Source organism: Ursus maritimus, unplaced genomic scaffold, assembly GCF_017311325.1.
Source record: "Ursus maritimus isolate PB19 unplaced genomic scaffold, ASM1731132v1 scaffold_2, whole genome shotgun sequence".
NCBI classification, from domain to species: domain Eukaryota; kingdom Metazoa; phylum Chordata; class Mammalia; order Carnivora; family Ursidae; genus Ursus; species Ursus maritimus.
Genome location: NW_024424452.1, coordinates 51,735,146 through 51,756,826, shown reverse-complemented (window position 1 = coordinate 51,756,826; position 21,681 = coordinate 51,735,146). Strand labels below are relative to the sequence as shown.

Genomic DNA, 21,681 nt, shown 5'->3' with positions numbered 1-21,681 from the left:
TCATCAGGAAGCTAGTGATAGGCAACCTTATAAAGTTACTGGTAGAGTCAGTAAGTGCAATTGGAAAACCAGCCCTTGAAGATTAAACGTTGTTAAGGGACCTTTGTGGTGACATGGTGATAGTAAGGGGGAAGCAGTTATTGCTTATGCCTCCAAAGAAACAGACCCAAAAAGAAACATACAGGAAGACACAGGGAAGTAAAAACACCACAAGGCAAGCCAGGCAGGGCAATGATTCACAGAGTGGGTCTAGGTTAGAAGTGGGTCTGGTGGGAGGATACCTCCTGAATAGAATTACCCAACTTCTGCCATTAACGTAGCATAAATTATTTAAGCCCTGGAAAATTCCAAGTTAGAGAAGGAATTCTGCCTTGTGGAGCACATGGTGGAGGGAGAAGTCCCGAGAGGCAAGGCCTCAAAAGCATCAAAAGCTCTTTCAATGAGGGACGTGGGAAAGGGGATTCCCCAGCTGATACATTTTCTGTGGAGAAAATGTCCCTGAGAGTCTTGTTTTACTGTTCCTATAATTCCATACAGAGGCCACTAGAACAGCCATGATACAGTTCTTAGAAGTTTTATTTGCCATAAATATATTATTCATTCGTTCACTTAGGTTTAGATCTTGAGAGAGCTCTTCAGTATCACTTTACAGTTTCAGAATCACAGGGTAAAAAGGGGCAATCAAGTTACAACTTGGAAGCATTTGAATTCACTGGGTAGAGAGGATTAACATCCCAGGATGTTTTAGATCGCTCGACTTCTGGAGTCCTAAAGGAGCTTCAGCCATGCTCAGCTGTAGTTGCTGAGGGAATCCCAGTTCTACCCAGGTGCTGGAGTGACAGTGATAAATTGGTGGGGGGGGGGAGGTGATGGTTTTCAGATTTAATGACTGTGAACTTACATTCCACTGCATTTTAACTTAGAGCAAGGACATTTTTACTTCAATTATTTCCTGCAGATTTGATAACAGAATAAACTTTTTACTCAAATTCGAGGCATGTCTATGTTGATTGGCTGTGTAGAACCAGAGAATCCATTATTGCATCATCTTGTTTTACGCCTTGGCTCTAGCGAGCTGTATTGAACTACATAGCTCAACAGAATCTGAGATAGGGAATAAAGACAGAGTGTGCATCCCAGGATAGAAGCAGTCTTGGAGTTAGTGTGATTAGTACAAACTTTGACCCATGTCAGCGCTCCCTGGTAACAAAATCTGAACCACACACTGTAAAATGAGGTGCATACACAAGAGGGGTTAGGGGTTCATGAGGACAGGAGCTGGAGTATCCTGACGAAGTGTGTGTGCGCGTGCGTGCGTGCGGTGGCGTGGTGGCTAGTCATACCTCTGGTTTATTTTAGGTTTAATGGTTAAGAAAAGAAAGTGCCAGAGATTGTTGAGAAGAAACTGCTTTTCCCTCTGCGTCCTGGTTCAGGGAAACACTTCTGTTAGTGCAGCACTTTGGGCACCTTGCTCATCTCTTATTTGCTCCTGAAGGAGGCTTGAGTGATCTAATTGGTGGATGACATCCATGGTCGGTATTTGTCAATTGAATGGAACTGATCCACACTTGGGTGAGCCCCCAATCGATTTGAGGCAGGAATTCTACTCTAGATCTGGATGTTTCCATAGGCAGGCTAGCCCAAGGTCTTGAGTTGAAATGGAGGAGCAAGTCCCTTTCATCAAGCGATCTAAAGTCATGTTATCCAATTGGCCTTATCAGGAATAAAGCTGATATTTTCATCTCCATCTGGGTCTGATTTCTTAAATGTATCTGAACGTGAGAGGGAAAGAAAAGAGTATTATTTACTGCTTCCCTGAACATCAACCCTCCTCCCTATGACTCCCGTGTTACTGCCTCAGCTTGGGATGACTGACACCAAAACTCCCTTCCTTTATGCAAACGAATGCCTAACTTATAAGTAGGCTTAACCCTAATTTACATTTTTGATAAAGTGAGGCACACCTAGGTCAGAACTCGGGGTCCATCGCGATGTGATCATGCGCACAGTAAACCATCTTCCCTGACCTTGTTTCCTCTCTAACAGGACTGTATTGATTCTTACATAAGACCTATTTTTAAAAAGCAGCTAACAGCAGGCCCAGTACAAGAAATGTTCAACAATAGATTTTTCCTTTTGAATAATAAGTGATAACTTCTTAAGCAAAAGCAAATTTTTGAGATACTGTGTCACACTTTCTAGGACATCAGAGCTGGTAAGTATTAATTCCATTTAGTTCAGTCTTTGCCCCTGAAGAACGAGTAATAGAATCCAAACTAAAGAAGTTCTGCTTTATTTGTTAAATAAAAAAGTGCAATGTAAAAATCTCATAAAGGAACATCTGTCAAGTGAAAGTCACACGGTCTTTACTTGGGAAAGTTCTAGTTTGTGCTCCATTATTTATGGTACAGGTTTAAGATCATGTTGGGTGGCCCAGCTGTTCCCCCTGTGCATTAGGAATGTCAGGCACCACAGACTTCTTAAATCCAAAAGCAATAGCTCTTTCCCTTATGATCCAGCTCAAGATGGAGTAGAGTTGGTTGGACAAAAAGTTGAGTGGGGTCATAAACCAAATCTGGGCTTTGCTTCGTCTAGTTTGCCTGTTTTTTGTGGTTTATAGTGTGATTGGTAACCAGGAAAGCTCCATATAACCAGCTCATTGCATCTGGGTTAAGATGTTTGCAAAATTATAAACATTGGCAACAGCCTCAGCAGAGGAGGGGCACCATGTTTACTCAAGAATGTGGCATGATAGTAATCCAACTTCTGGCATATGATTTATTTTTTAAGGCCAAAAATCAAATGACCCATGTTAGAAGGCTTTTATTGAAGCCTCAGGCATGTAGTGCTTATTTGATTTTTAGAAGAAATCAAGGAGACATGTAGGTGAGTAAAGGGGAGAAAGGGTAGAGGGTTTAAAAAAAAAGCCTCTTGTTAACATGAAATCAATTTTAGAGATTTTTTTCTATCTCTGAAAGAGTGATATCACTGGACCCAATGATAGTCTCTCTATAAAGAAAACACTATACCACTTCTCAAAGTAATTCTTAATATGCATCTAAAGTTTCATTGTTAAAGAGTCAAATTTTCCAAATCAGAGAAAAGTATTACTTCATGGCTCCCAAGTTTCCAATCACTTACCATATGAAACATTGAAGTTTAAGAGTCGAGTGGTCCAAGTGAAAAGCATCTGTTTGATGTCGGCAAGGTCTCTGACAAATGCAGTGTTAAAAGACTCTTTGTGCTGCTCTTTGAAAATATATCACTTTATAATAAATCTCTGGGCTCTGACACACTCAGTGATGAGGTTTGCTTTATAGACTCATGCAGGAGATCTGTGCGCACCCCTGGCTCTCTGTGAGATGAGAGAGGCAGATTTGAAAACCTAAATTAACCGACGGCTTTACGTTTAGGTGCTGACCTAAGTATCTATATTCTTTACATTTTGAATACACATTCTCACACCAGTGAAAGCTCCTGGCCTATCCAACTTCATGTTTCTTCTCCATTTCTGGAGAAGAAGATACCAAATTGTAAAAGGTGCACGGAATTAAAGCTGCTGAAATGTTAACGATGGAAGTTGCTGAGGCCACGTCATTCTGGCCCGTGAATTCGGACATTGTGTGATTATTTCAGCCACTGTGGGGGCTGGTCGATTTTGCACGGGGAAGGAATTCAATGTAGAATATTCGATTTTGTGTTTGCTTCGGGGCATGAAGGCCACTTAGTAAAAATGGGTATTTTACTCAACGTTGAAGAGTATTGTGATTGAATTGAAGACCTAAAAGTAACACACTTTTTAAAAAAAGATTTTATTTACTTGTTAGAGAGAGAGAGAAAGAGAGAGAGAGAGAGAGCGCATGTACATGAATGGGGGAAGAGCAGAGGGAGAAGTAGAGGAGGAGGGAAAGAATCCCAAGCAGATTCCCTGCTGGTCATGAGCCCAGTTCAGGTCTTGCTCCCACAGCCCTGAGATCATGACCTGAGCAGAAATCAAGAGTTGGACTTGTAACCGACTGAGCCACCCAGGTGTCCCAAAAGTAACACACTTCTTTAGGAAGATTGTATTATATGATCACTCTAGAAGCTTTAGATAACACAGAAAAGCACAAGGGAAGTGAATCCCTCTGCTAGATATAACCACTTTGACATATATTGATTTCTCTCTCTCTCTCTCTCTCTCTCTCTCTCTCTCTCTCACACATACACACACACACACATTTATATGTTTGTCTTTAAAAAAAATAACATAGACTCCTTCACATATTGTTCAAGGTAGTAGTTTTGTCAGATAATGTCAGGAACACCTTTCAGTTTCCCTGTGTGTGGTATGTGTGTCTACACACACCTATGTTCATTTTAATGGTTGCGTAATATTCCATTATATGGATCGTCACAATGAAACCATCACCCAGCCGAATAGTTAGATGATTACCGATAATTTAGGTGTACCGTCAGGTTGCTTACATATTTTATTCCCATTCCCTCCCACTAAAAGAAACCACTATAATGAGGTTTCTGGGTTTATATCTATCTCATTTTCTTACGTTAAAAGAAAAAAAAAGCCTACACACACACACACATGAGATGAGCAGGTTCAACATGTGGCTTATTTTTTCTGGTATCTGGCCTTTATAAAAACGGCATCATCTTACTTGTGGTCTTTCTTATATCACCTAACATTACTGCTTTTAAGATTCATCCATATTATTGAGTGTAATTCATTCCTATGAAATATATTCTGTGTGTTAAAAATACCACTGCTTATATGCATTCTGCTGTTGATAGACATTTGGGTTATTAAGGGATTTGTGTGTGTGTGTGTGTGTGTGTGTGTGTGTGTTGTTCTTATGAACACAACTGACATGAATATTCTTCGTCATGTCTCCTGATACATGCACAAAAATATCTATTGTGATCCAGAAAATACCAGATCATAAATTATGCTAACATTTGGCTATTCAATAAAATGTCCATTTTATTCCTGAAATGAAGTGTACCCATTTCTACTCCCATCCGAGGTCCATACAAGTTCATGAAAGTTGTGGTTGCTGCATATTCTTACCCACACTGGACGGTTGTGGGTTTTTTGTTTTTTTGTTTTCATTTTAGCTATTCTTGTGGGGGTGTAGTGGTATGGTGTTGGGCTTTAGTATTTCTCTCGTGACTAGTGAAGCTGAGCACCTATTCATATGTTTATTAGACATTTGGATATTTTCTTTTGTAAGATGTCTGCTCATATCTTTTACCCATTTTCTACGTACTTCATACTCTGTTTATTCAACTGTAGGAATGTAATAACACATTCTGAGTTTGCTGTTGAATCAGTTGGTGGAAAATATTTTCTCCCTTCCTCTGATGTACCATCCTATTCATTTTATGGTATCTTTTGAGGAACAGAAACTCTCAATTTTAATTTAGTCCAATTTGTTTTATGTTCCTGTTATAGCTAGCATGTTCTGGAGCATCAATTGTGTTTAAGAAATATAGCTGCCTAGTCCAAAGTCACCAAGGTATCTTCCTATGTTCACTTCTGAAAGTTTAGCTCTATTACCTTTTTTTTTTATTTTTTTATTTTTGCTCTCTTTTTATTTTTTATTTCTTTTATTTTTTTAATAATAATTTTTATTATGTTACCTTTTATAGTTAGATCTACATTTTATCTAAAATTGATTTTTGTGTATGGTGCAGGATTCACGATTCACATTTTTTCCATATAAATATTCGATTTACATAGCATCCTTGACTGAAATAACTATGCTTTCCCAGCAATCCCCTCTTACCCTTGTCATAATCTGGTGACCATATATATGTGAGTTTGTTTCCTTCTCTTCTATTGGTCTATTCTCACATCAGTGGCTCAAAATATTAATGTTATTTTATAATAGGTCTCAAGGGCTGGTAGTGGTAGTCTTCCAGCTTTCTAGTTATTCTTAGAGTTGGACTTGTTTATTGCAGGCTCTTTGAATTTCCTTATAAATTTTAGAAACACCATGTCAGTATCCACAGAAGAAGTTGACATTGTGACTGGAATTGTATTGACGTTATAGTTCAACTTGGGAAGAATAGATATCATTACAATGACTTTTGCTTTTAATGAACATGGCATATGTTCTTCAAATTATTTAAGATTTGTTTCTCTCAATAATGTTTTGGATTTGTTTAATTTTTTTAGTTTTTAATGTAGAGGTCATGTATATTTTTACTATACTTATTCAGTGATGTATGCTGGGTTTGGATGTAAATGTAGTTTTAAAATTTAATTTTGCATTTGTTTGTTCCCAGTAGATAGAAGGATAATTGGTGTTTATTGATCTGGTATAAAGCACACTTGCAAATCTCCCTCATTAATTCTAATAGTTTGGTTTACATCATTTGGGTTTTCTATATTTAAAATCATTTTGTCTCCAAAACTCGCAATTTTATTCCTTCTTCTTCAATTCTTATGCCTCATTTCTGTTCTCGCGTATTGCACTAAGGAGGACATCCAGATCATTGTCAAATAGAATTGACAAGAGTAGGCGACCTGTCTCCATTCCCAATACCAAGGGGGAAAAATAGCAAGTAAATATGATGTAGAGGTTTTGTAGATACCCTTCATCAAATTAAAGAATCTTCCTTCTATTCCTAGATTCTAGGTATTTATCATGAATGGATGTTAAATATTATTTTCCTATCTATAATGATGATAAAAATGAAAGAAAATCCACGTGATTTTCCTCCCCTTTTTTCTTAATGTGATAAATAATGTTGAGTTTTGAATTGAAACCCCATTTGGTCATGATGGGCTATTCTTTTTATGTGTTGCTAGGTTTGGTTTGCTAATATTTTACTTAGGATTTTTTCACCTATTTTCGTAAGATAAATTTGCCTGTAATTTTCCTTTTTGTAATATTCTTATCAGGTTTTTCTATCAAAGTTTAATTGCATCATAAAATGAGTTAGGAAGTGTTCCTTTTTTCCTATTCTCTAGAAAAGTTTTTATAATATTGGTTTTATTACTTCCTTAAATGTTTGGGAGAATTCACAAGTGAAACCATCTGGGCTTAAAGTTTTCTTAGTGGGGAAGTTATTTAATAACTGATCCAATTCATTAATAGGTAAAGAACTATTTTGATTTCCTATTTATTCTTGTGTTCATGCTGGTAGATATAATTTTCAAGAAATGTGTACTTTTATCTAAATTTTCAGATTTATTGTTATAATTGTTTATAATTTTCTCTTGTAACATTTTTAATATCTATACAAAATGTAGTAATGACCACTTTTATCAGAAGGCTAATTTGAACCACCCCACTTTAATAATCAGTCTTACTAGTCTTGCTAATTTTCCTTTTGAAAGAACCATCTTGGTTTGTCTTTGTTGATCCTTCTGACTGCACGTTTGTTTTCCAAGTTCACTAATTGTTGCCCAACCTTTATTATTTTTCATCCTCTTCTCTATTTTGATTTAATTTGCTGTAATTTTCTATTCGTTTAAAATAGATATTTGATTATTCCTTTCAGCTTTCTTTCCAATATATGTATTTAAGTCTACATGCTTCTCTCTACCTATGGTTTTGTTACATTCTACAAGCTGTCAATTTTTCTTCTGGAACTCCAGTTCTACACACATGAATCCTTTTCACTGTGCCATATATATATTTTTACCCTCTTTTCTGTGCTTGTTATCTTTTATTTTCTATCTCTGCTTCAGTGTGGATATTTTCCACTATCTTCCAGTTTCTAAACCTTCTTCAGCTGCATGCAATCTGATATTAAACCCATTTATTAAATTCTTAATTTGGGTTCTAGAGTTTTTACTTTTGGAGTTTAAATTTGTTTCTTTTATATATAGATTCCAATTTTATTTTTTTAAAGATTTACTTATTTATTTTAGAGACAGTACATGTGTGAGCAGGGGGGAGGGGCAGAGGAAGGGGGTGAAGAGAATCTCAAGCAGATTCCCTGCTGAGCACCAAGCCCCACTCCCAGTTCCAGGTTCCATTTAATGACCCTGAGATCATGACCTGCCCTGAAATCAAGAGCTGGTCACTTAACTGACTGAGCCACCTACGCACCCCTATAGAGTCCAATTTTCTGCTAGTATTCTTGATCTTGTAATTACAACTATTTTGATATCCACATTTGAAAACTCTAATTTCCCAATCTCCCGTGCACCTATTTCTTTATTTAACTTTTTTAAAAATTTTATTTATCTTTACATTCAACTTGGGGTGCAAATTCATGACCCCAAGATTGAGAGTTGCACACTCCACCAGCTGAGCCAGCCAGACGCCCCTGCATCTTTTTCTGTTGCCTATTTTTTCTCTTGATTTTTTTTTAAAAAAAAGATTTATTTATTTATTTATTTGAGAGAGAGAGCCTGGGAGAGAGTGAGATCAAGCAGGAGTAGAAGGCAGAGGGAGAAGGAGAAGCAGGCTTCCTGCTCAGCGGGGAGCCCAATGTGGGACTCAATCCCAGGACCCTGAGATCATGACCTGAGCTGAAGGCAGATGCTTAACCAACTGAACCACGCAGGTGCCCCTTTTCTCTTGATTTTTGTTCGGTCTTGTCCCTTGGAATGCCTGATATTTCATAGGAAAACATGGGAAATAATCTGATGCTTTGGATGATGTTATCTTTCTCCAGAGGGTTAACTCTATTTTATTAGGCAGTGAGCCTAGGAAAGATTATCATAATCCAATCATATATTAAGCACATTTAATTAGTTTTCAGCCTTCGTGAGATTTTGTCTATATACAGTTGATTGCTAACACCAGAGTGAATCCCTTCAAGGATCTAAGTGAAAATTTTACATGTTTAACAAAGCCTGCTCCCTTGGTTGTTTCCCAACTAAAATTTTTATTCCCCTTCCCAGTAAGATAGAAAGATTTGCTCACCTTAGTAGCTTCTTCATTTATGACGTGCAAATTAGCAAACATCTTGAGGAGAAAAGTGGAGATGAATGTTGCTCTCACACCTCTCTGCTCTTGCCCTCTGTATCATCTCCTGTTCCCTCAAGTTCATGCTGCCTTCTAGTTGTCTTGTGTTTTAGAATGGATGTTTAAATTTGTCCAGTGTTTTTAGCTCTTCTCAGCTGGATGGTTGTGCTGCCATAAACTAGTCTAAACCTACTGCTAAATTTTTTAATATGAGGGAATTAATGAAATACTTCAAAGCAAAGAACAAAAATATAAAAAGAATGATTTCATGAGGTAAAATAGGCAAGATCTGAAGAATAGATCAAGGAAGCTAACATGAGAATACATTCCAGAGGAAGAAATAAAACCCACGAAAGAGGGAAAATAATTTGCCATGGGAAATTTATCAAGGATAAAATGATTTTTTCTTCTATATTGAAGAAAGAGCTGAATCTAAAGTTTAGACACGCTCCATGTGTTCCAAGATGTGGGGACATAAGACACATCTTGTCATAACCTGAACAAACTTTCTGAACTCATAAGCTAATAAGGAAAATTCTTTCAAGCTTCCAAACAAAAGGAACTGGCCAGACATCAGGGAATTCAAGTTAAAACCACAAAGAGATGTCCCTTCACACTCACTAGGATGGTTATAACAAAAAGCATGGATAATAGCAAGTGTTGGAGGAGATGTAGAAAAATTGGAATCTTCATATAATGTTGGTGGGAATGTAAAATAGTGCAGCTGCTTTGAAAAATAGTTTGGCAGTTCCTCAAAAATTAAACAAAGTTAACTATTAGCCCAGCAATTCCGCTCCTAGGTGTATATTAAAGAGAAATGAAAACTCTGTCCACATAACAACTTATATATGAATGTTTGCATATTCCAATGTTTAAGTGAAAACAGTTATTTATGCATATCAGCTACTTCGTTTCTTTTTTTAAAAAGATTTCTTTATTTGAGAGAGAGAGAGAGAGAGAGACTGTGGAGGGGAGGGGCAGAAAGGGAGGGAGAAAGAAACTCTACGAAACTCTAGGCAGACCCCCTCGCAGTGTGGAGCCCAACATGGGGCTTAATCTCACAACCCTGAGATCATGACCTGAGCTGAAACCAAGAGTTAGACATTTAATCAACTGCACCACCCAGGAGTCCCATCATTACTTTTTTTTCATTGAATTGTCTCCCACATTTTTCTTTTCTTTTAATCACTGCTATCCATGTCCTCAGAATCAGAATCTTTCAAGAGGCAGCCTGTATCCAGGTCTGCATCACACATTATTGACAGAAGGGTCAGCTCTGTTCTAACAGATGAATATTAATTATTGGTGACGGTGTCAGAGAAAGAAAGATAAATTGGTTTTTCACATCACAGGTTGGGAGGATAGAGATTTAGATACACCTTTTTTTTTTTTTTTTTTAACCCTCGGGCACATCTGACAGAATTTCCAGTTAATTGAAAATATATTTTTTTCCTGTAAAGTCCTTGTAAAAAGACAGAAAAAGCTTTTTGTTAGGCCTTTTTATTTACCAGTGGTTTACAGTGCGGAGGGAAACATGAAGTACCAACTTGAGCGAAACAACTTCATAGACTCGCCAAAGTAGAAATTATCCTCACCCGATGGCTTTACACTGATGGCTCCAGGCTGACCCCATTATCTTTGAGTCTGTCTCCGTGTGACACGTGGGTATGAACGTTTGACTGGGCTGGGAGGTGGGCAGTCTGGAGTAGTGTGGGTGGGATTCTGGACTAACCTGGCCTTTCAGATGTTCTTTTCTCTTATTTGATTTTTAAAATGTTCAGTGTGTGAACCACTTCAAGGTCTCCCACTGTGTTCCCTTGCATTTTACAACGCCGGTGTGGGCTCCAGGAGGGAGCACATTTATTGTGTGTGCCATTCAATTCAGATTCTACTAGGGCAAATAATTATAACCACTCGGAGGAAAAAACTGGAAAATAAGTCCCTGATGTAAAACCGGTCACAGAGCCAAAACGGTAGTGCCAATTATGATTTCAGTGCCTTACACACGTTACATTGCCAACAGCCTTTTAAGAAATATATAATTTATTGTTGGTTTGGGCGGGCATATTAATATTTGTTCGCAAGCAGCCAGCTGTCTTTGCATTAAAAGTTGCTATTGAAAATTTCAGTTCACTTTTGCTAATTTTCCTTTGTTTTTGTTCTTGAATGAAGGACGTTAATGGCAATAAATTGGCCAAAAGAGAAAGGATGCCCAGAGGGCTGACTCAGCATGTGTGTGGACCTGGGGCACATATAGCACTGCCTATAATTTTCTAACTAATGTTCCTTTCCTTGATTATGTAATTAAAAGTGGCAAGCCAATCGCTGAAATAATAAAAGCTTATTATATTCTTCTTTGGTTGAAGTCAGGGATCCAGGTCTCGTGAAAGTCTTAAAATAAAGAATATGATACCTGCTCCTATATGAAAGTTTCCACAAAGATGAATCATAAGCAAGTGAACGTTAAGTCATGATACAGTAGATATTCAATAGTCTACTATATAATGACAAAAAAAATAAGCAAAGAAATGCCTCATTGTTAAACAAACGGCATGTGCCAGTATTGGAATAAAACTGAAAGGATGTGAAAGATAAATAATTCTGAAAAAATGGTCCCTGTTATCGGCTATGTCAGAGAAGGATCAAAGTAAACTTCTGGATGAATTAGTTAATGCTGGAAAAGACCGCTTCGATTATTCTTTGAAAATAAACTTCAAAGTTGCAGGAAAACTACTTTTTGTAGGAGCATTCATAAACCCTGGCATTTCTTCTTAAACAGTGCATGAATTCTCTTTTTGTGTTTCCCAAACCCTAAGAGGAATCTTCTGGAGTGACACAATCAGAGTCCAGAGAACACAGGACCATTTCAAACACAACCACTCATTAATACCCCTGGCAACATACCACTTACGTATTTATATCAAAATGTACCCATCACATAAACTTAGGACATTTTCCAAAGAGCTAATAGCATGGAAGCTCTGGCCAAAGTCAATAACAACAACAAAATAACTGGCCAGCCTTAGCCAACCCTTATCTACTTCAAGTACAGAGATTAAATAGTTCAAGTCTGGATGAAGCCCCAGTAAGCGCAGCCTCGGCCAAACCAAGAAAACTGAAATGTGGACAGGATATGCCCCTGCTTCTCTGTGAGACGCAGCCATGCCTAGGGGGAACTAGGACGTGAATATCCCTTAAATAAATGCCTCTTATGCCCCAGTCTTGTCCTACTTCCTGACTCATGGGATGCCATTTATAGACTATCCCTTTGAGGACCTCTGATTTATTCATTCACTCAATCATTGATTCACTAAACATTTGTTTCTATTTCGCAGATGAGGAAAGTCTCCTAGAGAATAAATGTCAACAACTAAGTTACTCAAGATCACCCAGTCAGCTAGTACACTGCAGAGAAGAGACTGAAGCGAGATGGATAGGACTCCAAAGTCATGTTCTTTCCTCCATTTGGGGGCTCTCCGAGAAGGCTCCATCACAATCATCTCGGGCTCTCACATGTCTTTCTGAAGCTGATTCCGATTTGCTTAAAGTTTTCTGTGGTAAGGCCCAAGAATCGATTGTAAGAAGGGTTTCCTGTGATGTTGTTATGTAGCCAGGTTTAGGAAAAACTAAAACACAACACACTAGTTTTCTAACTCCAAATACTGATCCAAAACGCTTACTCAATAACAAATAATTTGGGGCGCCTTCGTGGCTCATTCAGCTAAGCATCTGCATTTGGCTCAGGTCATGATCTCAGGGTCCTGGGATCGAGTCTTGTGTTGGGCTCCCCATTCAGCATGGAGTCTGCTTGTCTCTCTCCCTCTGTTCCTCTCCCTGTTTGTGCTCTCCCCACCTCAAATGAATATTCACTAATGTTTATTAAGTACCCCCTGTGTCCCTGGCATTGTTATAGGCATGGCAGTGAGCAAAAATTCCTGCCCTCCCTCTAGCTTAGGAATAGGGGTGGGGCACAGGAGACAGATAAAAACATGAAAGATAAGCAAGTTGGACATTATATTAGGAGACAGTTTAAGTGTTAAGAAAAAAAATAGAGAAGTGTAAGGGGATCCATGTAAGGGGTAGGTATTCAACAGGTGATCAGTGTTGTCTTCCCTGCCAAGGCGACGCTTGAAGGAAGCGAGGGATGAGCCCTGTACATCTCTGGAAAGACTAAACAGGCAGACAGAACAGCTAGCTCAGAGGCCCTAAGGCAAGTATGTGCCTAATGCACCCAAGAAATATCAAAAGGGCCAACGTGGGTGGAGGAAGGGAGCAAGAGAGAGCAGTGAAAGTTAAAGTTGGAAAGGTAAGGAAGGGAAGAACCAGGTGAGGTCATGTTGGGTCTTACAAGCTTTTGCATGTACTTTTACTTTTGCTCCAAATGAAATGAGAAACAATTGTCAGGCTGTGATTTAAAAAGTTACGATTAGCTGATACATGAAAAACAAAGAATTCCATTTACAAAGACCAGAAGAAGATTTTGAAAGAGTTCTAGTCCAGACTTCTGTGAAAAGGCAGGTGTTTTTCTAGATTATTCCAGGGAACGGGTTAGAGTCTCACATGAAAGGAGGCTTCATTATTCTTTAGTCACCCATCTACTTCATTCAACTATTCATTAACCAAATATTTATTAAATCCACAACCTACCCTGTGTTAGGTGCTATGCTAAGTGCAGAGGGCTTTATAGGATTTATGACTTGGCCCCCAAAGTGCTCAGCAGCAGTGTATATGGTCCAGGTTGCCTGTGAAGTAATTGTTTATCCCCAACCTAATTACTTCCATTGTAATTAAGCCCCCATTCCTTTGGCTGATTGTCAATAGGTGATGTAGTCCGTCAATTGGTCACCAGGTTTATGTCTGTGACAAGCTACGACTGGCAGTCTCTTCTAAAGGTTTATTGGGAGGGAAAGGTGTTGTATGCATAGGTTTATCTGAACGGGAATACTGGAGATTACTGGTAGAGAAGAAGAAGTACCAGAACGGAGGACGTGAGCATGAGAAAGTGAGAAAGTTCTCTTGTTTCCTGGGGTTGAGGGCAGGGAAAAGGTGCTGCTTACTGCTTTGGGGGAATAAGAGAGAAGCGTGAGTCAAACTAACTGCTTCTACTTATATAGTATATATTTTGAACTTATTTTATTGCCATTGAGTAGGGAAATGCTTTAGAGCAAGAGCGAAACATGGAATGGAGCTGGGCCAAAGAAAAAACCTTAACACGGTGACTAATTCTTTTAAGATGATTCAGTGTTCAGGCTTCACAGGTAGTGGAAACAGTGTAGTAATGCACAACATAGCAGAGTAATAGCCACCTCAGTTTTCTTACTCAGAGGGATAGTCAAGGACCACAGATGTGATTAATATCTCGATTGTGCTTTAATACAAGGACATTTGAGTGGCCACATTTAAAAGATTTTTCTTCGTGTTTTACCTTAAGGCCAATAAATCTATGCTAACTTTATGGCATAAAGATTTTGTTTTATAAATATGTCAGCTCAAGGAATGACTGGAGCACATCCTACCTTCCCCATCTAGTTTTTTATTCCTAAAGATTTAAACTGATAATCTGAATTTTTACTTTCTGCAGGGCATCTTGATTCTAAATATATCATAAATCATAATTATAACCACATCATACTATGAAGAAACAGGAAATCTCTCTGATACAGAAGACATTGTTTTCTAAATATGTTCTTGCCACTTGAATTTCAAGAATAAAGAAAAATACAATTTCAAGTAAAAATCATAAAGTCACCTAACTATTATCTCCCTGAAGTGGCAAAAGCGTACACGATATTTTAAATTACTCATATGAGATATAATACCTGGTTGAGAGTTCAAGTCTGATAAAGTATGGCTCACAAGCTTAGATATTGCTGATGAAAAATGGAACATAAAGGCCAATTCAGACCTCTCCCAGGTCCCTAGCAGAGTCCAGATGGAAGAGCAGCAGTGTGAACCCAAAGTATATGCTTCATTCTGCCTGAGCAGCTGAGTAGTACCATGATCAAGGGGAAAAAAAAAAGAAAAGAAAAGAAAAGAAAAGAAAAGAAAAGAAAAGAAAAGAAAAGAAAAGAAAAGAAAAGAAAAGCTTACCCTGTCTTGTATATACTTGGAGCTGCTTTTTGTTCACTTATTCACTTACTTTCAAACAAGATTTTATAAAGATTCTCTTGCCTTTTTAAAAAATAGTGGGACTGGAGGAGTTTTGTCTTGAGCTAACCTGTCCTAATCCTCACAACATGAGTGGAATTGAATGTATGTTCACTGGTTCATGTTTGTTAAAGTGTTTCTCTTTTGAAGACATTTTGCTTTAGGCATTTTCTATATTCCTGACTAGGAGGCCAGCTCCATGAGATTAAAGCATGGCATCAGGGAAATACAAATCAAAACCACAATGAGACACCACCTCACACCAGTCAGAATGGCTAAATTAACAAATCAGTAAATGACAGATGTTGGCAAGGTTGTGGAGAAAGGGGAACCCTTACACTGTTGGTAGGAGTGTAAGCTGGTGCAGCCAGTCTGGGAAACAGTATGGTGTTCCTCAAAAAGTTGAAAATAGAGCTAGCCTATGACCCAGCAATTACACTACTGGGTATTTACCCCAAAGATACAAATGTAGTGATCTGAAGGGCCACGTGCACCCCAATGTTTATAGCAGCAATGTCCACAATAGCCAAACAATGGAAAGAGCCTAGATGTCCATTGACAGATGAATGGATAAAGAAGATGTGGTGTATGTATACAATGGAATATGATGCAGCCATAAAAAATGGAATCTTGCCATTTGCAATGACGTGGATGGAACTAGAGGGTATTATGCTAAGTGAAATAAGTCAGAGAAAGAAAATTATCATATGATCTCACTGATATGTAGAATTTGAGAAACAAGGCATAGGATCATAGGGGAAGAGAGGAAAAAATGAAACAAGACGAAACCAGAGAGGGAGACAAACCATAAGAGACTCTTAATCTCAGGAAACAAACTGAGGGCTGCTGAGTGGAGGGGGGGTTGCTGGAGTGGAGGGATGGGATGGCTAGGTGATGGACATGGGGGAGGGTATGTGCTATGGTGAGTGCTGTGAATTGTGTAAGACTGATGAATCACATACCTGTACCCCTGAAACAAATAATATATGTTAATAAAAAATAAAAAATTAATAAAATAAAATAACACACACAAGAATATGTCTAAATAGATAAAATTACAAATATATATTCAAGACAAAAACAATAAACATAAAAAAATCTTTTTACAACTTTAAAAAAAAAAAGCTTGCATCTTTCTCTTTGGGACTTTCTGGTGGTGTACTGAAAAGAACTTGACAAATATTGTCAGTTAAAAGACCATACAGGAAATCTGGGAATAGGGAATTGGTGAGCTAATGTTTGTGTTTAATATTTTATAAAACTGAAATGCTAGTCCCTTTCTTTCCTTCCTAGACTCTTAGTAAGATCATACTGGCCTGATAGCTGACTATTTTTCCCAGGGCAGTATAGGTGACCACCTGCCAAGGAATGACACCCAGTACCACAGGTAAACCTTTAAAACCTCTCGAAAAGAACATGATTCTAGTATCAGGAATGAGGTAGCACTTCAGGTACAGGGGAATGAAGAGATCAGCAGATCCTGTCTCCCTAAAACAACTTTAACACTGGACAAACATAACAAAAATAATCATTCTAGTGAACTGGAAATATACCAAAGCAGTCTGAAAAGCAGCCGCTTTGCTGTTGAAGGTGGCTGGCTTGATCTGGAGTGGGAAAGGGAAAGCACACACCCAGAGGCAACCGAGAAAACAAAAGACTGCAGGTCTCCTAGCCGGAGGCTGCAGTTTCTATTGGGATGTAGTGGAATACCATCGGGCTAGACAGGGAGATTCTGGAAATGAGATAGGCACTGAGGGCCTTGATAAGCATTCCATGCATCCTTGACTGTCTGGAAGCCTGTACTCATGAAGTAGGGACCTCAGAGGGCTCAAAAAATAAGAATGGGGGCAGACTTGAAAAGTGCCCAGACCTGGAATGTACTCCCCAAACCAAACACAGGTCCACTAGCAGAGAGTGGGAGCCAGATAGAGTGAGATGTTTGAGCACAGTGCGTGCCAATCATTGACCACTAAACTGTGCAGATGTGGGGGTTACCTCTAGGAAGGCAGACTAAAAAAGAAAAATAAGATTTTTTTTCAAACTCCGATCAGAGACATCAGTAGCCATACACTGCGGGGGTGATAGTTTCTGTAGATTAAGCCTAGCCTAGTTAATTTTTTAAAATAAAATGAGAGAGAAAGTAAAACAAAACAAAAAAACCCAGCAACAACAAAAACCCCCAGGATAAAAATAAAATGAGAATGAGAGTTGTTATGTTATCTAAAATGTCCAATTTTCAAGAAAAATAATGAAACATGCAAGAAACAGAAAAATATGACCCATACTCAGGGAGAAAAAGAAGCAGTCAATGAAAACAGACTCTGGGAGGCCTGATAAGTTGGATTCAGCAGGTCAAAGCATCTACTGCTTAATGTTCAAAAAACATTTTAAAGAACCAACAGACAATATGCTAACAATGATCCAGCACAGAGGCAACACTGATAAGAAAATCAAATCTATTAAAAAGTACCGAATAAAAATACTAGAGTTGATAAATACAACCACCAACATGAAATATTCATGAGATGTTCTCCACAGCAGATTCAACATGAATGAAGAAAGATTCAGTGAACTAGAAAATGGATCAATAGAATTTATCCAATCTGAAAAGCAGAAAAACAATTGCAGACACATTAAACAAATCCTCTGAGACTGCGTGTCACCACCAAGCATGCCAATCCTGTGTGTCATGGGGAATCCAAGTGGGAGAGGAGAGAAAGAAAGGGACAGAACAAATATTTGAAGAAACAATTGGCTGAAAATATCCTAGAATTTGTGAAAAGCATTTATCAATGGATCTGAAAAGCTAAATGAATCCCAAAGAGATTCTCACCTAGACAGACCATAGTTGAATTATTTTTTTAAAAGATTTTATTTATTTATTTTTTGGAGAGAGAGAGAGAGAGAATGGTGGGGAGGGGCAGAGGGAGAAGGAGAGAATCTCAAGGAGACTCCCTGCTGAGCTCGAAACCCATACAGGTTTTGATCTCACCACCCTGAGATCATGATCTGTGCCGAAACCAAGGGTCGGACACTTAACCGACTGAGACACCCAGGCAACGCCCCCCCCCCATCATAGTTGAACTATTGAAAGCAAAAGAAAAGGAGAACATGATGAAAGATTCAAGAGAAAACTCTAGTTTCAGGAAGTTAGATGCCTAGCAGATGCAGTAATGATCAATGAGGCTGGAATGGATCTCATTCCATGAACCCAGATTCCTAGATCTTACAGTAAATACAAATGAAGATCTGGAGCCCTCTTTCATCCTGCATGATGCTCTGATGCGTATCTTTGAATAAGAGGTTCTATTATTTTTGGAAAAGAGATTAATAAAAGAAGATCCATAAATGAGTCTATATCCAACTTGACCTTGATCAAGTAATCTGATCAATAACAACAGTACTGATTATTTTAGCAATGTTCTAAGGAATGAAAATTCTACCAAGAACGATGATAGAATGAGTCCTAGGGAGAATGCCTGGGTGACCACAGGCAGCCCATTCTCCCAGGAATAAAAACAAACAGACAAAATTGATTCTGGACAGTCTGAACATGTGAAAACAGTAATAACCATGCTTTTTCCCAGGTTGCTAGAGTTTAATGGCCGTGGCATTTGAAAACATGCATTTATATGGGTGGATGGATTATGAGAGCAAAGTGTACAGCTGGTTTCAAATAAAAGAAGAAGCTTTGTAATTAACAAAATGCTCAAGGTCAAGTCCATACCTTCGTATTCAATATTAACAAGCAAACAAAAAACAAAGTTCTCTGATTCTTAATACCATGTGTTCAGGTCATTTAGTGTGTTTTGGTGTCCATATGAGCTCACTTTCTGGATAATTGGAAAGTTAAGTAATTGCCTAGAAAAGGTAAACATTTGTTAAAGTCCTTAAGAGGAAGCTTAACTTATTTGATACGACTGCAATAAAATAGTAGTTTGTGTCAACATAAAATCCTTCTTGTATCTATCATATGATGTCATGTGTAACTGCCAACACACCGTTTTTGATGTAAGACTTTTTCAATACACTTCATTCATAATCGGAACCTACATTGTGATATCATTTTTTCCCTAAACTCTGAATAAATAAAGTGCGTTGACTTTGATTTATTTGTGTTTTCCTTAGGTACCTGATGACGACAACAGCTTAAGAAGATTCAATTGGCTGGTGTGATTGATAGAATTAAGTGGCTAATGACGGAGGAGGTGGGACATTTTCAATTCCAAAGGAATAAGCTAATTCCTTCAGTATTTACGCTTTTCCTCTGGGCTCGTGATGTGCCACTGAACATGTGTTCCCAAGTATTCTTCCCTTTGTCAGTTTTCTTCATTTCAAGTGGAATGGTTTCTCTAAACAAGAGCTCTACGTTTCTTTCCCTCCTTTATATATCTCTTATGGGGCTTTTTGAATGTGTTTATAAGTATTGCTGACTAACTGGCTGAAAAGCGATCCAGAAGAACTTGGCTATAGAATTTGAGCCAGATCTTGAAAAAGGAAGGATTTTGAACAAAAATGCAATGAAGTGGGGCGGTAAAGTCAGTTATTTCAGGCACTGACCACAGCATGCCCGAATAAAGAAAGGTAAGCTCGCTGCTTATAAAGAGGAACAACAGCCTGACTAATTGATCCGGGGCAGAGACTGGGACACAGGAGGAGACCCAGAAATTATAAAATAGAAAATGTGGGCCTTGTCATTCACCCGAAGAAAACTGGAAGCATGAAAGATTTAGTTTTGTGTTTTTTAGGACCTAAGTGGAATTAATCGGCATGTTTCAGGAGGTGGGTTCTATCTCCTATATTTAATTTCAAGGATTCCTGGTCTTCAAGAGCCAGCAAAAGGATGTGTTTTCCTGACATTATCATGTAAGATGATCCATAAAGACTCTCTAAAAGTTCACATGCCTTCCTCTTATATCGGGCTTTGAAAATGATTTTATTACTATGAGTTTTATATACTATTCTTCAAAGGATAACTCTTTTTTTCTTCTGTATTGTTTCATCAATAAGAGTTATTTCTTCTAAGTAATTCTCATCACCCCTTCAGTCTCATGAAAAACCTTTTTATAAACTGAAAGGAAGATATTGAGATTTTCAAAGATGGTGTTCAGCATATATTCTCAGTTTTCCTCTCCTTTCCTGCCTCCACCCACTCTTCTCCTCCTTACTTTGGGCAATTCCTTAGGGAAAAAAATGCAAGACTTTCCTGACTGTTCTCAACCCACAGCAAACTTCTCATTTCAAATGTCTTTGACTCCAGTGTCCATAACTCTACCACACTGGCCCTGCTCTCCTGTGTGCTGCCTGGTAATTCTTCTCCAGATGCTTCAGGGATACCCCTCCAAGCTCCCCACTGGTGTCCCAAGTTTCTCAAGGGCAAAAGTTGTGACTTCACCTCTTAAGCATCTCCAAGGTGATCTTGTATAATTTAGAAATGATTATCAACTCAATGCACAAACGAGAAATGCATCCGTAACTCCCCATGTATTTGGAAACATGGACTAAATGGTACCAATTCTAATCCATATTGTTCTCATCAAATTTTAAGTAGATTTTCCATTCTCCATTATTTCATTAAGTGAAAATAGCAAAGTCAATTTCAAAGAACATTTTCTTCTAAAAGCAAATTATAAACCTACATAAATCTTAAGGATATGTCATAGAGTAGGTCAAGACTATACTACCTATTAAGGGAAGCGATAGGTGAATAAAATGCATGTTTCTTCTCCAGTTATTAACCATCATAAACATTAAGTTATTCATAGAAAATTAAATATAATATGAAATATAATATAAAATTAAATATAAATTAAAAGTATTAAACTCATCTTAAAGCTCAAGTTTCCAGACTCTAGCTTTACTCTTTGTCCCCAGAACACTACTCCAACCAGAAAAGTCTTGAACCCTTGAACTTGATCTTTCTGCTGCTGCTTTTTCAAAAGAAAAATTGAAGTTTTTTCTTCCAGAGAATTGGAGCAAGCAACATCAAAGATATTGTCTGTGATTTTTCATCTTGACTAGTAGAAAAAGATAATCCTTATGCAATTGTTTGGAACGTTTATGATATAGAATATATAAAATTAAATAATGTCTCCTGCAGCTCCCCTCCCTTTGGATCTGGGTGATTTCCTATCCAATTTTCCTCTCGCTCAGTCAATTCATTTTTCAGCTGGGTCTTCTTGAAGAAACTAAGCATTAATTGGACTTGCCATTGTGTCTTGGACTATTTTGGTGACAATTTTCTGTGACAGGGAAAAAGAGTTGCTAATTCATTGCTTCAGGAAATGAAGGCCTAATAGCCTCACATCTGGTAAATTATGGTCTTCCTGCTCCTTGAGGCAGCAGCAATACACACAGCATTATTTGGAATTAAGAAAAAGCAGAGAAGGAAATCAATTTTTACATTTGCTGTGGACTTAAAAAAAAAAAAGCCAATAACATATTCTTTAAAAAAGCATCCATTGTCTAAAGCATAGAATCAAGTCAGCCACAGGGTAAATTGAGCAAAAATCCCTCCAATATCCTAACGGAAACTCTGAGTGGTCTGTGGACTGAGATCATGTGGCATTGCTTCTTGCCCCCGTGGGTGGAGCCCTGTCTTGCCTCTGGG

General features: G+C 38.1%; 1 protein-coding gene across 2 annotated transcripts in view; it reads left to right on the top strand.

Moving 5' to 3' along the window:
• Positions 1-19,971, top strand: part of LYPLAL1 (lysophospholipase like 1) — a 90,949-nt gene extending 70,978 nt beyond the window's left edge. The window contains exons 7-8 of one of the 2 annotated variants that reach the window (XR_005836317.1): positions 12,260-12,481; positions 19,200-19,971. The gene's annotated coding sequence lies outside the window, so the exon portion shown is untranslated. The remainder of the gene's footprint in view (positions 1-12,259; positions 12,482-19,199) is intronic. The other variant, XR_005836319.1, reaches the window with a different exon arrangement.
• Positions 19,972-21,681: the final 1,710 nt, after the last annotated feature.